We start from the raw sequence: 14,793 nt of genomic DNA on the forward strand, positions 1-14,793 counted from the left end.
CTGATTACTTCCCCAAAAAAGTAATCCTGTTACTTTACTGATTACTTATTTTCAAAAGTAATTAGTTACTTAGTTACTTTTTAAAACACGATTTACAACCTGAATAGGTAATAAAGCGATAGATCTTTCAGCCCAATTCTACTGTTTCTGCATAATGTTCCATAATAATAATAATAATCTGCAACATGGCAAAAAACTGTGGTCAAGCTTAGGGCTGTTCGATATAATGATATATATCGGATGACGATATAAAAACGTCTATCGTTTCATTTTACACTATCGTTTGTTTCGTGGTGTCGCAAAATAACCTGCTTACGGCAATATGTTTTCATCGTTTTGATGGTCACTGTAGTGGCTATATTCATTTCTTAAAGTTCTCTCTTTCTCTTATATTTAACATAACCACACTACAGACATACAAGCATTTGTTTTTATGCGTTGTCGTTAGCAACAACGAATGTAAAACCACGGCGTGTCCGCTTGTTCCACATAAACCTTTCACAATAAAGCTCAAGATCCTGTTGAGAAAGATGCAGCGTATTTACGGATGAGAAGCAAAAAAGAGCCGCCAGGTTCTAAAAAATAAACTTTAGACTCAAACGTTAGAACAGGCTTTTCCCCGCAGCACGCCGTGTAATAAATACTACAAAGAAAACAGCGGCAGTTACAACCCATGTCTAAAAATGTATAGTTGTATACAAATATATACATTTAAATATATATATATATATATTTATATCGTTATCGGACGATATATGTCTTAATTTTGGTCATATCGCACAGCCCAAGTCAAGCTATTTATTACTGCATGCAACAGTTACACAGCAGATTTGCATTGACTGATCAGAAATATTTATTATGGTGATGATAGACATCAGTTATATTCACAAGAAAAGGAAAACTATCACTCACCAGTTACTGTGATAAGGGTAACCCAAGAGAATGGATGGATGAAAAATAACAACAATTATTATCACTATCATAATCTTCCCAACAAAAACTCCATCTCACCAGAAGCAGAAGTATCTGTGCTATAGTAAGGTCTCCTCTAGCTGCAGCTGTTAAGTTTCTTTTTTTTTTTTTTTTTTCTTATGGCGTAATAAAGAAATCCAAAACGTAATTTTGCCACTTGCAACAATTTTGGTCACCACAGATTGGTCAAGGGGGAAAAAAGAAATATAAGATTATTTTTAAAGTCACTGGAATTATGAAAACTGCTGGAAAAATGTTCATGTATTACCATTTTTAATTTGTCTCTATGGTCACGCGCAGCGTCGATTGTCCACCAGAGGGTGCTGCTGAACCTGCAGCGTCACAGCTTCTCACAGCCGTCAGTACAAGTGTTAAAATCCAACACTGTTCCTGCTTCCCTGTTTATCGATAGTTTGATGAACACAAACAGTTTCTTTTCTTTTTTTCACTCACCACCAGGCCAGACAAAGGAAGTAAAAAATTTATTGTTGCTCTCAGTCAAACTTTGTTCCTCCCCATTAATCTTTTGTTTTTTCATCATGTGTCCTGTTGTCTTTAAAGTCGTATTTCTGCCCCTGTAATCAACTTAGTGGAATAAACAGGGAAAGTCTCATTTAATACCTCCAACCCCTCCGCTACACTTGGAGGGGTTGGAGTAGCGTTTGTCTTGGTTTTTTCTAAAAAATCTGACATTGATTAATGACTCTGACAGAAATTGTGTACAGATGATGGTAAAAACAGTATATACAGATATAAACACTGTGTTTTAAGAAGCTTTTGTTGGAGATTCATTTATAAAGTATTTCTAGTTTTGTAGCTTGAGTAAAGCAATCAGCTTGATTTGATATGATTTTGATTTTTGACTTCTGCTTTCTATCTTTTCATTTAAGGAATCATTTGAAATTATATATGTCGTAACATTTGTTTATATGTAGTTTGTGTAATATTAACTATAAATTGTCCTCATTTGTTTTGCACCTAACCATCTTGCAGAGGAAATCACCACCTTTTACTTTTATTGATTAGACTGAGCTGATCTAATTTCATAAACTGAGTGGAGTGGGAAGTTGTCTCTGCACATCTACCTGATTTATTGCAACACTTCACTTCTTCATTACTTCTCTGTTTCTTTGTATATGTGGTAGCTGTTTGTCACATGTGTGTACTTAGATTTGGAGAAGATAGGAATGTGGTTGCTAAGGTGTTGCTATGTGCACTGATGTCACACAGGTGAAGGGTGTGTTGTACCAAACAGGATGACACACGGATGTGTGGGTTAATTTGATCTGTGGCTCTGTGTGTCACGGGCTGCGATGGCAGACCATGGAGTGGCAGTGAAAGTAGGGCCCAAAACGCGAGACTCTTAGCGAAGGACAGTGGATTTATTTACAGGAGGTGAAAAACACACAACTATATACAAAATCCCAGCACTGTGGTCCCGTGGTGATTCTCCCTGAATCCCACACAGTGCAGATGTCCGTAAAAGAGAAAGGTGGCGACTCCAAAAAAAACTCCAATTCCCACACCGTGACTTAGAAGCACACTCCGCTCCAGATTCCTGGTAACACAAAAAAACAGAAGGTTAGCAGGGGATCTATTTCCTCGGAGGTTACGCAAAAGCTCACGGCAGTACTGACGAGTTCTGACTCAAGGATCCAGCGTCGGCCTCAGCTCAGCTGCAGTCTTAAATGCCGTTCCCTTGACGAGCGTAATCTGCTGCAGCTGGCAGAGGACGACGAGCGGCAGGTGTGGCTGTCTCTGGAGCAGAAACACTTCCGGGTTCGCAGTCTCCTCAGCGAACCCACACCTCCGGAAGCTCACATGGAGACACATGGAGAAACCAAAACAACACACGGAAAACATAAACATAAACATACACTGAAAATACATGAGCCCTGGGTCCCTAGACCCAGGCCATGACACTGTGGTACAGAGGCCACTTTATACACAGACTTTAAACTTGCTATATTTTATTGTTTGATTTCTTAACTATTTTTAACTTTTTTAATTGTATTAAGTGGAATAAATATTCAATATGTCCCTATTGATACCACTTTTTTATGTCCGATACCGATATCATAAATTTGGATATCTGCCGATACCGATATGAATCCAATATAGATATAGTTTTTTTTTTATATCTTGCTGCATTTTGTACTAGTTCATACTCAAGTTTAAATAAACAGCAACACTAAAGCTATTCTGTTATACCTGTATGTAAAAAAATACACTGCACCCAAAATATTTCATAGTTCAGCAAAACTGATCAATCTAATAAACTTAAACCTACTCAATCCTTCCTATTCTGGTATTTTAAAGAGAACTTAGCAGAAATATTAAGTAACCTAACTAATAGGGTTGCAAACTCCCAGCAAAAAAAAATAGGGAACCACCCCCCACCCTCCACCTCATGATGCTTAATTGACGTAATCAACTTTAATTTGATGCAGGTTGGAAAAAAAATGCACAGAAATAAATTATTTTTCAAGAATAATTAAATAGATTCAACATCTTTCTTCAACAGAATTGCAGACTGCACAGATGGTATCATCCCAAAGGAAAAAGTACTATAGCTTACTAGGGTATATATATTAGACTTAATAGTTACTATATACAGCAATGGACTTCTTTACATCTTACATCAGATTAAAACTTTGGGTGTAAGATTCAGATAATTATTTATTAAAAGCTCGACATTTTAAATGAGAATAAGAAAGAAAAGTATGTCTTTGTGCCCCCTTTTCCCTGTTAATGCCCTATCGGCCCCCCTGGCTAAACTTTGCTAGATCCGCCCCTGCACAGTTACCAGCCGTCAGCTACGTAGAAAAAGATCCAGGTCTAGAACTTAATATTAAATAAATTGTAACAACAGCTGATCAAGCTTAAACGTGCTGCTGTTGTTCAGCTGCTGGTTTCCTCTTTCTGGTGCAAAGTGGGCCAAAAACAAACAAGAGAGACGGACTCACGACAGAAAAGCCGATCAGCTGATCATTAAGCAGTTTCACGATTGAATTAGCAGTAGGAGAGGGAGGGAGAGAGAGAGAAGAGGCAGTTGCTCCATATATCGGTTGTTAAGCTTAACGTGGGAATTCAGAGATGAACTTACACACTTGCTTTACTTCTCTCTGGGATCACTTCCTCGGAGATGAAATGCCGCTCTATGATGTGAGCACACTGCTCTGACGTGCTACGGTTATGGGCTGTATTAGCAGATTTCTTTTTCTCCATGATGTATTAATCACGTATGTAATCATATCACATTAGTTATAATAATTTCATATTTTCACTTAGTTGTATGCATGTTCACTACAGAGGGGCCTTGTGCTCTACACACAGTGAGACCATTGTATTGAAGACATTAAACGATAGTGAGAGTCAAGGATGAGTTGGACTGAGGGTATAGTGATATATATATATATATATATATATATATATATATATATATATATATATATATATATATATATATATATATATATATATATATATATATTAGGAGAAAAGGAAAAAGAGGTGTGATATACTGTTCGGAATGATTCAATATTTCGCGTGTCTGTTTGAGACATTGCTATTGTTCTAAATAAAGTTTATTACAAAAAGAAAATCACACCTTTTGGTCCTACAGCGCAGCGTAAACACACGTCACTACAACGCGATTTTTTTCTGAGAAAACCAAGGTGTGGAGTTTGAACGGGTAGCTGAAAAACAAATATTTTATCTTTATTTAAACCTTAAATTAAATCTGATGTAGTCAGTTTTAAAACTCTGGTTTTGTTATTAACTGAAAATACCGACAGACTCAAACTTTTAGAACAAACTAAGGGTTAGATCGTCAAAAACAGAAAACACGGAAATGTCTGCGTCGCTCTGCTCGACTTTGCTGTTTGTCGGTGTCTTCGTGTTTGTCTCTGCAGGTGAGGTTTATAAACCAAACGGTGTTTCCCTCTGAGATAAAGAGGAATAAACATCAGTCTGGTTTACATGTTACTTCCCAAACATTTAGTCAGAGCGTCTGTTTACATGTAGTTTCATATTGAATCAGTTTGTGTGTAAATGTCATGAGGTTCGAAGAAGTGAATTTACCCGCTTGGTCAGCGGTGCAGTTTCCAGCACAGAGACAAAAAAGTGTAATGTGTTGTAGTTTCAGGAGTCAGCATACAGCCAGAGGCCGATCTACAGAGGTGGAGTGGCATGTGCCACCTTAAAATGATCTCTTACCACCTCTAGTGCCTAGATTATTTTAGGGTGGCACATGCCACCGCAGCAATTTCCTAATGTTTTAAATCTGCTCAACATTTGGCAATAAAGCCCTTTCTGATTCTGATTCTCTGTAGATCTGTCCCAATGGTTGTATAAAATAAAAAAATGTCAGAATCATTGTTTACATTTCAAGGCATTCTACAGATAATATGTGTAAAGAAATACCTGTATTAAAAAGCTTTTTGTTCAGTGTATACAAACAGCTGTAGCTCCATAAAGGCAGCATGCAGAGACTCACAGTGTCTTATAATGAGAGGCTGCTTTCTCTCACACATTATGTTCACTTTCACTTATTTCACTGTATAAGTGTTTATATACTGTCATCCACAGTAATGTGCTCATTTATTCTAGATGCAGCAACCCTTCAACCCTCTGAGTTTCCGACTTAAAATTAAACTAACTTTGACTGTCATACTGTCATAATATAAGATTTGGGAGCTTTAACAAAAAAAGCACTACTCAAATTCTATGCAGCAAAAAATAAGTAAATTTTTATAGGTAAATAAAAATAAAATAACAGCACAATTGACTGTATGAAGACATCTTGTTAATATAGAGTGATGAAGGTTGTAACTGACTTTTGTGTCAGTAGTAATAGATTAAGGTCAGATCTCTGTAGGGTGGGGTGCAGTGGTACTGTGTGATATTAACAGCATTTACTGTCATAATGATCATGTGTGTACTTTAGCATCAACAAAAGATTTTTTTTTATTCTTTTTTTATGTATATCGTGCACGGATGTACTATAATTTAATATGTGCATACACTCCTCACTCCATCTGGCTGCCAAAGTAGTGATCAGTTGCACTTTGACCTTTAACCTCTCTGCTCTGTGTCGTTTCCTCTTTCAGACCAAAAAATCATCACAGCTGAATCTGGACAGAACGTCACTCTGCCATGTCGATCTCCGAACAACAACATCAGAGCTGCTGAGTGGAACAGAGCTGACCTGGGAGATGAATATGTGTTTTTGTACAGGGATGGGCACGTTCACTTAGACGAACAGCATCCATCATTTAAGAACCGGGTGGATCTGCACGACAGAGAGATGAAGGATGGAGACGCGTCTTTGATTCTGAAGAATGTGACGATTAATGATAATGGAACATACGAGTGTCGTGTTGTCCAGGAAGTGGGAGGACCTATGACTCTAATCAACAGCACCGACCTGGTTGTCGTTCCTCCAGGTGAGTGAGTAGAGTTGAGTGTGTGTGTGATCAGAGGTGAAGCTGCTTCCTGGTTGTTGATGTTTGTTTCTAAAGATGTTGTTGATGAGACTTTGTAGAAAGCAGCTGGTCTGAGTGATGTGATCAGAGTGCAGTAGATAATGTCTGACAGCAGTTTGAAGAGGAAATGGATTCTGTTCTGTTCTTCACTCATCACCTACCTGACAGCTGACACCTCACACCTGTTTCTCACCTGCAGGTCAGACAGGAGGAGACACAGAGGATGGAGGGAAGGAGGATGGAGGGAAGGAAGATGGAGGGAAGGAGGATGGATCTGTTGGACTGATAGTTGGTCTGTCAGTTTCTGCTGTGCTTCTTGTTGCTGCTGTTGTTGGTTTTTTGATCTACAGAAAACATAAACAGCAGAGTCAGGGTCCATACTAGCCTCCTGAGTAACTGCAGCATATTTGAAATGTCTTTAGTGTTTTTGATGATGATGATGTTTGGTAAGAGAAGCATCACTACACTACATCAGTAAAATGCAGAATGGAGTTCAACTGCCCAATATGCAAATTTAAAAAAGAAATACAAGCAGGTTGAGAACCAGGAGCTGCTGATCTGTCAACCTGAGACTGGCAGAGATTTATTAAAACAGACATATTTTTTTAATATCACTGAGACTGAAATTCTAGCTTTTTTTTTTTTAAATCAGTAGGTTAATAGCATAATATGCTGTGTATTATTTGTTTAAAATGTTAAAGCCTACACTGTTTTAGTAAGTGTAAGAATATATTAGGCTTACGGTATTTTGTAAATTTGTAAATAATAATAATACTTAGCAGTAATAGTAGTAGAAAAGTACCCCGCAGCATCTCCACCACTGGTTTTATATTTTGCTAAGAAATTTGGAGTTCTGATCTACAGAAAACATAACAAAAACAACCGAGTCAGGTTTCATTCATATTAAATGGAGCATATTTTTAGATAACAGTGAAGCAAATAATTAGGTGAAAGCAAAACCGCCCAAAGACAAAAGAGATTGAGCTGCTGATCTTTCAGCCTGAGACTGGCAACGGTTAAAAAAATAACACAGATATTCTTTAAAATCTGTGGGTTTAGACTCTACATGATGACGTCCTGCAAGAATAAACATTCATTTTATTCTCTAGGTTAATAAGATAAGATGCTGCCTATTAGATCAAGTTTAAGATTTTACGCCTACAACATTTTACATGTAATTTATTTCAACCTTTGAGCAGGTTTTTGTAAAACTATACATAATAATAATTGTTCGTTTTTAGCAGTAGTAAGATTACACTCTTACATCCTAAACCAAGTTTTATTTCATTATATTTTGCTATGAAAAGTGGAAGTAGGTGCAGCGATATACTGAAACAAGCACACATGTAGAGTTTGTACAGTTCTAATAAGCTGAAAGTCTGTATTTCGTATGACTGCCTTTATTCTTCAGCACAGCCTGAACTCGCTCAGGCAGCTTTCCTGTATTTCAGTAGTCTTCAGGAATAGTTCTCCAGGATATTCAAAGCTTTTCTTTGGATGTTTCTGCCTTTTGTTCTCTGCTAAGATGATCCCACACTCCTTAATTAATGTTGCGCTCTGGGCTCTGGGGAGGCCGATGCATGAGTCATAGTTTTCCACTGTGTGTTTTTCTCTCCAGTTATGCTTTTACTACATGGTCGATGGATATGGTTTAGATTTACTGCAAATGCAGTTTGTTTGGGATCATTGTTATGCTGAGTAATGAATTTAACTTCAGTCAAATTCTTTCTTAATCGTGGATCAAATTCTAATATACTGTAAACTCAGAGATTAAGCGGGTGTTAAAGACAGGGTGATTAGTTTATGTAAAATGTAGTTTGTTGTTCTGGTTTATGTGCTGAAAATGGTTTTATTTGTGTATGTGTTAGACTTGTACATAGTTAAACATATATGGATCAAATAATGTTGAATCCTGGAATGGAAGCAATGAAATTTGAAATAAGGGGGTGGGAACAGGAAAAGTGTAAATTTCATCCTACTCCTTTTCGAGCACACATATTCTGTAGACATAGATATTTACATATTTACATGACAAGTTTCTTTTGTTTCTCTTGTTATTTCAATTATATTTGCATGTATGAAATAAAATGATATCTATCTATAATCTTGTGTTTATTGAATCATAATTCCATCATTTTTAACAAGATCTCCAACACTACTGCCTGAAATGCAGCTTCAAACCTTGACAGACTCTCCATCCTGTTTTACAAGAGGTGTAGAGATGAATATTTAAACCAAAACTTTCAAATGTGGATTGTGATTAGACTTCAGCACGCAGTAAATGAATCGTCTGAAGGTCCAGATGCATCTATTGTCCTCTGTCAGGTCTTTGCTGGGTTTGGGGCGATGGTGGCTCAAGAGTTGGGAGTTCGCCTTTAAATGGGAAGGTTGCTGGTTCGAGCCCTGGCTCGGACAGTCTTGGTCGTTGTGTCCTTGGGCAAGACACTTCACCTGTTGCCTACTGGTGGTGGTCAGAGGGCCCGGTGGCGCCAGTGTCCGGCAGCCTCGCCTCTGTCAGTGCGCCCCAGGGTGGCTGTGGCTACAATGTAGCTTGTCATCACCAGTGTGTGTGACTGGGTGGATGACTGGATGTGTAAAGTGCTTTTGGGGTCCTTAGGGACTAGAAAAGCGCTATACAAATACAGACCATTTACCATTTTGTTTCTAGTTCTTAAGGACATGACTTTCAGAAACTGGCCTGCTGCATCTTCTTTTGTCCTCCTCTTGTTCAGTTTCCACAGTAATTTTAAGGACGCACTTCACATGATGCCAAGATATACCAAGTTTTTGGGGATTCAATTGTCTAGTGCAAATATATTACTTTATATCTATGCAACTGTGCTGTTTCTGGAAATAAATTGTGTGTTTTTGTGACTGGTACTAATAACAAAGTGCCCAAGTTGTCTGTTGTGTTTAGACACACACTGGTTCAGCCGTGGAGCTGCTTAAATGATTCATAGGTCACTGTTAAGTGTCTTTGCAAACACAGAAAAAAATATCTTTGAAATTGTTCAAGTAAGAAGAATTGGACTGAAAATGAGTGAAGATTTTTTGTGACAATCAAACAAATTCTCATATAGAGATCAGCTGTTACAGAGTAATTACAGGCACAGAACACAAACACTGTGAAGCTCTGTGGATTATAGACGATGGATCATTAGTTGTATAATGTCCGGGATCAATTTGCTACCTGTAATTAAGTCATTATGAAATCAAACCAGAGAAAGAAATATTTTCTAAGTAGCTGCAGAGTCAGATGTTGCCTCTCTTATTACTAAAGTTTAAACCTTTCATTCTGTTTGTTACTTTGAATATGTCAAACGTCATTTACATATTGTTTATTTATTTTTTATGTGTGTTTGCTTGTTTATTGTTAATAAAGCTTTGCAAACATCGTTACTAAATATTTTAGTCTTCATTGAATGTCTATGTTGCTTTTTCTGAGCTGTTGAACCTGCGGGTGCAGATTTTGTCTGAGCTGGAATCAGACAATAAAGAAAAATAAAATAAAAATAAAACCACTGATTTCTCAGGAAGAGCAAACGTTACCAAGAATAACATTCAAATAATCCTTTTGGTTTTTTGTTCTCAATGAACCTGAAACAAGCCATCCTTAAGATTCGAACACCGAAAAAAAACATCTGATAAATTGCTAAAATATTAGGCGTTGCAAAATCTATCATACTGAGAAGGAAAGGTGAGGAGGTAGGTGTGTTGATATCCAAATCTACCATAAAGTGAAGACTGCATGGAAGTAAATAAAAAGGCTTCACTGAAAGTGAAAGTGGTGAAACCACTCACAAGCCTCAAGAACAGAATGGCTAAATTGGACTTTGCTAAAAAAAAAAACAGAAAAAAAAACATGAAAAAAGCAAAGTTCTGGAAAGACATTCTTTGAACAGATGAAACCAAGGTCAACCTCTATGATGGTAAGAAAAAGTATGGGGAAGGTGTGAAACAGTTAATGATCCAAAGCAAACCACATCAACTGTAAGACACGGCTGAGGCTGAGGGTTGGGCGTACATGGCTGTCAGTGGCACTGGGACTCTAGTGTTTACTGATGTGACACAGGACAGAAGCAGCTGTATGAATTCTGAGGTGTTCAGAGACATGCTGTCTGCTCAAATCCTTCTAAATCCAGTCACTTCGATTGGGCGGTGTTTCATAATACAGATGGATAATACAGTCAAAGCAACCCAGGAGTTTATTAAAGCAAAGAAGTGGAATATTCTTGAATGTTCAAGTCAGTCACCTTAACCCAACTGAGCGTTTCACTTGTTGAAGACTACATTTCAGACAGAAAGTCACACAAACAAACAGCAACTGAAATTGTACAGTAAAGGTTTGGGAAAGCATTAAAAGGGAGGAAACACAGCATCTGGTGTCATCCAGGAATTCAAGACTTCATTGTCAGCAAAGGATTTTCAACTAAGTATTAGAAATTAACATTTTATTTTAAGTTATTTAATTCGTCCAATTACTTTTGAGATCCTAAAATCAAAGGATTGTGTTCAAAAGTGCTTGATTTCCTCACATTTTTATGCAATCTTTCTGCTAAGCCAAGTGAATTAAAGCTGAAAGTCTGAATTTCAACTTCACCTAAGTTGTACTGTATAAAGAAATTAAGATGGAGGATTGCTGACTGAGTCAAAATCTGCTTTGACGTTTCTGTGAATAAATTCAAGTAATGTTCCTCCCCTAATGCTTTACTCTATGATTGACTCTGTTTTTTAAAAAACAACATAAATCTTTTAACTGGGGAAACAAAAAACAAGTCAAACAGTGAAAGAGGATTTTCAGTGTTAGGTTTGACCTTTGACCTTGTGAAAAGACAACATTGAAAGTCCATCCCACTGCCTCAGGTTCATCAGACCATCCCTGCCCTTATGAGTGTTAGTTGGCTTGAAGTTGAGACTTTTAGCTGCTTAAAAATAATTTTAAAAATTAAAAAGGATTAAAAAGAGATAAAAGAAACTTTATGGAAAACACAAAACCCTCACTCACAGGTACATACCTGTACGCCCATCCCCCGGACACCAAGAACCACCAATGCACCAACGATGGAGGGCACAAGCCACCAGCAGGGAGTGTGGTCGGGGGACACAGGCCCCCACACACGGTGGGCCCTGAGATGTTCCCAGACAGGTGGAGTCTAAGACCCGACCTGACACATAGACAAACAGGCACACACAGATACAAACATGCATTCCCACCCTCATGCACACATATACAAATACTCGGCACTCACGCAATGTGGAAACAAACAGAAATGGACACTGTGCACACACTCACACTCCCCAAATATCCTCTATAGCCCAGGTCCAGGTACCTTCGTTCCCAGAGGAGCAATCCGCCCCTAGACCCAGAAGATGTTACATTTTTTCCCTGGGGTGGAGTCAAGCAGACCGCCCCTGGTCCTGCAGCAGCAGAGAGGCCAAGCATCCCAGACCACGACCAGACAGCCAACTTTTCCTCCCAGCCCCCCGCCCCGATCATCTACTAGAACAGGTCATCTTGGTGGCTTGGGTGGCTGTAGCTCAGGTGGCAGAACAGGTCAGCTTGCCATCGCCAGTGTGTGAATGTGTGAATGTGTGTGATGAATGGGTGAATGACTGGATGTAGTTTGAAGCGCTTTGGGGTCCTTAGGGACTAGAAAAGCGCTATACAAATGCAGGCCATTTACCATCTACTAATCACAAGGTTGGTGGTTTGATCCCTGCCTGCTCCAGTCTGTGTGCCTGTATCCTCGGGCAAGATACCAACCCCAAGTTCAGTTCCACCCTTAAATAAAAACCACTGCAGAAAAAAAGCACCTAAATGTATGTTGATGACACAAGTTGTATAAAGCAGTCTGAATGCTCAAGTAGAAAACACTATATAAGAACCATTTACTAGAGTTGGTCATTACTCAGAAGTGAAACATTAATGCAGAACTTGAAACAGAAACATATAAACAGGTAGAAGTCAGGTCAGCCTGACTGCTCATCACTGCTTCTGTTACCTGTTGAAGTTCAGGGTCTGGCTGCTGGGCTGGGGTCATCATTCACTCAGCTTTAATGTCACTCTGGGTTCTTGGCTAGCTTAGCGCTAGCATGTTGTCTGTGCAGGTGCTAGCAAAGAGCTGAAGTTGTGTTTGTGTTGTTTCTGTCCTGGAAGCATTTTTTACCTCACCATCGGATACTTTCATGGAATAAAAATAAAAGTGACGTCCAGACTGGTGCACTATGTTGCTTATTCAGCACAGTAACTGAATCAGCTGATTGCAACCAAAGCACATAAAGCGTGTTTGTTTGTTTGATTTTTCTGACTTGCGTAGAGAAACCTAAGGAACCTTTGTAACACAAATCATGACAGAATTGTAACTGTAATGTGATTATTAAATGTAGTAAAGTATTGAGTTACTGACAAATATAGTGTGATCACAGGTTACTTTGCAGGTGTTGTGTTGATCAGCAGAGTACAGACTGTAAGCTGAAAGAACTTTTTCTGCTGAATGTGATTATTAAATATATTCACAGTACTCTGTCGACACACTGTTTATCACTCTACACAGTTTCATCATCATCTTAAGAACATATGTAAGTGAAGAGAATTTTTATCCACAGTTAAATGCTCAACATGTTAATTCTCTAATAAGCTGTGAAAGCATCACTGATGATCTGCTTGTATCCATGTTAGTGTTTAAAGTCCAACATCTCCCTCTAGTGGCCACATATAAATCATGTGTGAGGATGGTGTGAATGTAAATGTGAATCATAGTGTTCCAGTCAGTCATCAGTGTGTCTCTGCACAGCTGTAATTAAAATGTGTTCAGAGGGCCTCAGTGTCTGAATGGTTCCAGTTCAGCTCCATAACAGCAGCGTCCCTGGTTTGATTCCTGTGTTTCAGCTCATATCTGCCTCTCTCACTGAGGGGGACGTCCACTACATGGACATGGATTTGTTCATCAACCAAACTACAGATCACTGAGAGCAGAGGACATTTGAATTTATTCAATGAACTAATGTCTAGGATGTTTGTGGGCATCATACACATGGATTGTAATCTCACTGGTGACATTTAGATTATGTTACTACTTTTTTACATGTCCATGTTTAAGTCCTTGTACATAAGTTTAAAAGAACAGAATTGTGATTTATTGTTTTTTGTTTCTGAAATAAAAGTGCATTGTTACAATGTACCCTTAGATATATGTTTAAATTATTTTATAACGTAATTGTTAAAAAAAGAAAAAAGTGAGTTTCCCACCTCGGTGTTTGAACCAATAGAAAGCTGGTGCTCAGAGGAAGAGGGCGGGCTTTACTTGGTGTCAGTGACAGAAATGAAAAAAAGCTCAAATGAGTGAGAAGGACGATGAAGGAAACATCTGTGCTGTTTCTGCTCTGTAAGTAGAATCTCTGTGTTTGTTTGAATTCTTGTACTTTGACTGTCTGCTCTCCTGATAACTGATGATGGAGGAGAAGACATGAAAAACAAATCAGGCTGAATTCAAGTTCAAACACCACGAGGACCAACTGCAGGTCTGAACTGACTCTTTATCTTTGCTCAGGAGTCGAGGAAACACAGCAGGCAGTGAAAAGATCAAATCATTCACTCATTATATCAACACAGCTGCTCAGTGGACACATGACTTTACTGGGTTATTAAATGTAACAGAGTGTCTATAGTCACAGTATAAACAGTGCACATACATATAATAAACCACCCATTATGTTCATATCTCAGGTACAATGATGATGTTCATTGGTCTGTTTGAAACGAGACATGTTTAGTTAACCAAAAGATTTCAATAAACACTGTTTTTTTAATCTCATTATTAACTCCATTAGTAAAAAATTCCACACAAAAATTGGTGCAGTGGTTTGTCTCTCACGATCATGGTTCAGTCAGGATATATCACTAATTTCTCGTAAGAAATGTACATTAAAACAATGTATATTGAAATGACTTGCACATAAAATATATTTGTTTTTCATGATGTTGATTTTTTAATATATTTTGTATAACATTTTATTTTTTTGGAAGAGTTATAGTTGCCAGCTTTGCACTTGTCTCTCAATTAGAAAATTGATTTATTGTGTGAAAATATTAAGTCTTTTTTAATAGAACGGAGGGCAAGATTGGTTGCAGTGGTTTGTCAGCTGTTTGTGTGGAGTTGTTCTTTATGTTCACCTCAAATCAACCTGAGTGTCATTTCTCTTTAGTCCTGATCTCACTGCTGAGCTGCACAACAAACCAAGGTCAGTAACCTTCTTCTGTCACAGTTTAAACCTGAGAAATGCTCAATGATATGACCTGATTGGGTTCATGTTTCACAATGGAGCTCATTAAAAC

General features: G+C 38.1%; 1 protein-coding gene across 6 annotated transcripts in view; it reads left to right on the top strand.

Moving 5' to 3' along the window:
- Positions 1 to 14,793, top strand: part of LOC309695514 (uncharacterized protein) — a 181,050-nt gene that overhangs the window by 128,867 nt on the left and 37,390 nt on the right. Inside the window, exon 1 of one of the 6 annotated variants that reach the window (XM_082516206.1) lies at positions 14,664 to 14,699. The exons of the other annotated variants lie outside the window; for them this stretch is intronic. The gene's annotated coding sequence lies outside the window, so the exon portion shown is untranslated. Of the gene's footprint in view, positions 1 to 14,663; positions 14,700 to 14,793 lie in introns of those variants that run through there. 6 annotated transcript variants of the gene reach the window in all.

This window comes from Aulonocara stuartgranti, assembly GCF_965226115.1.
Source record: "Aulonocara stuartgranti genome assembly, chromosome: 3".
Classification (NCBI taxonomy): Eukaryota; Metazoa; Chordata; class Actinopteri; order Cichliformes; family Cichlidae; genus Aulonocara; species Aulonocara stuartgranti.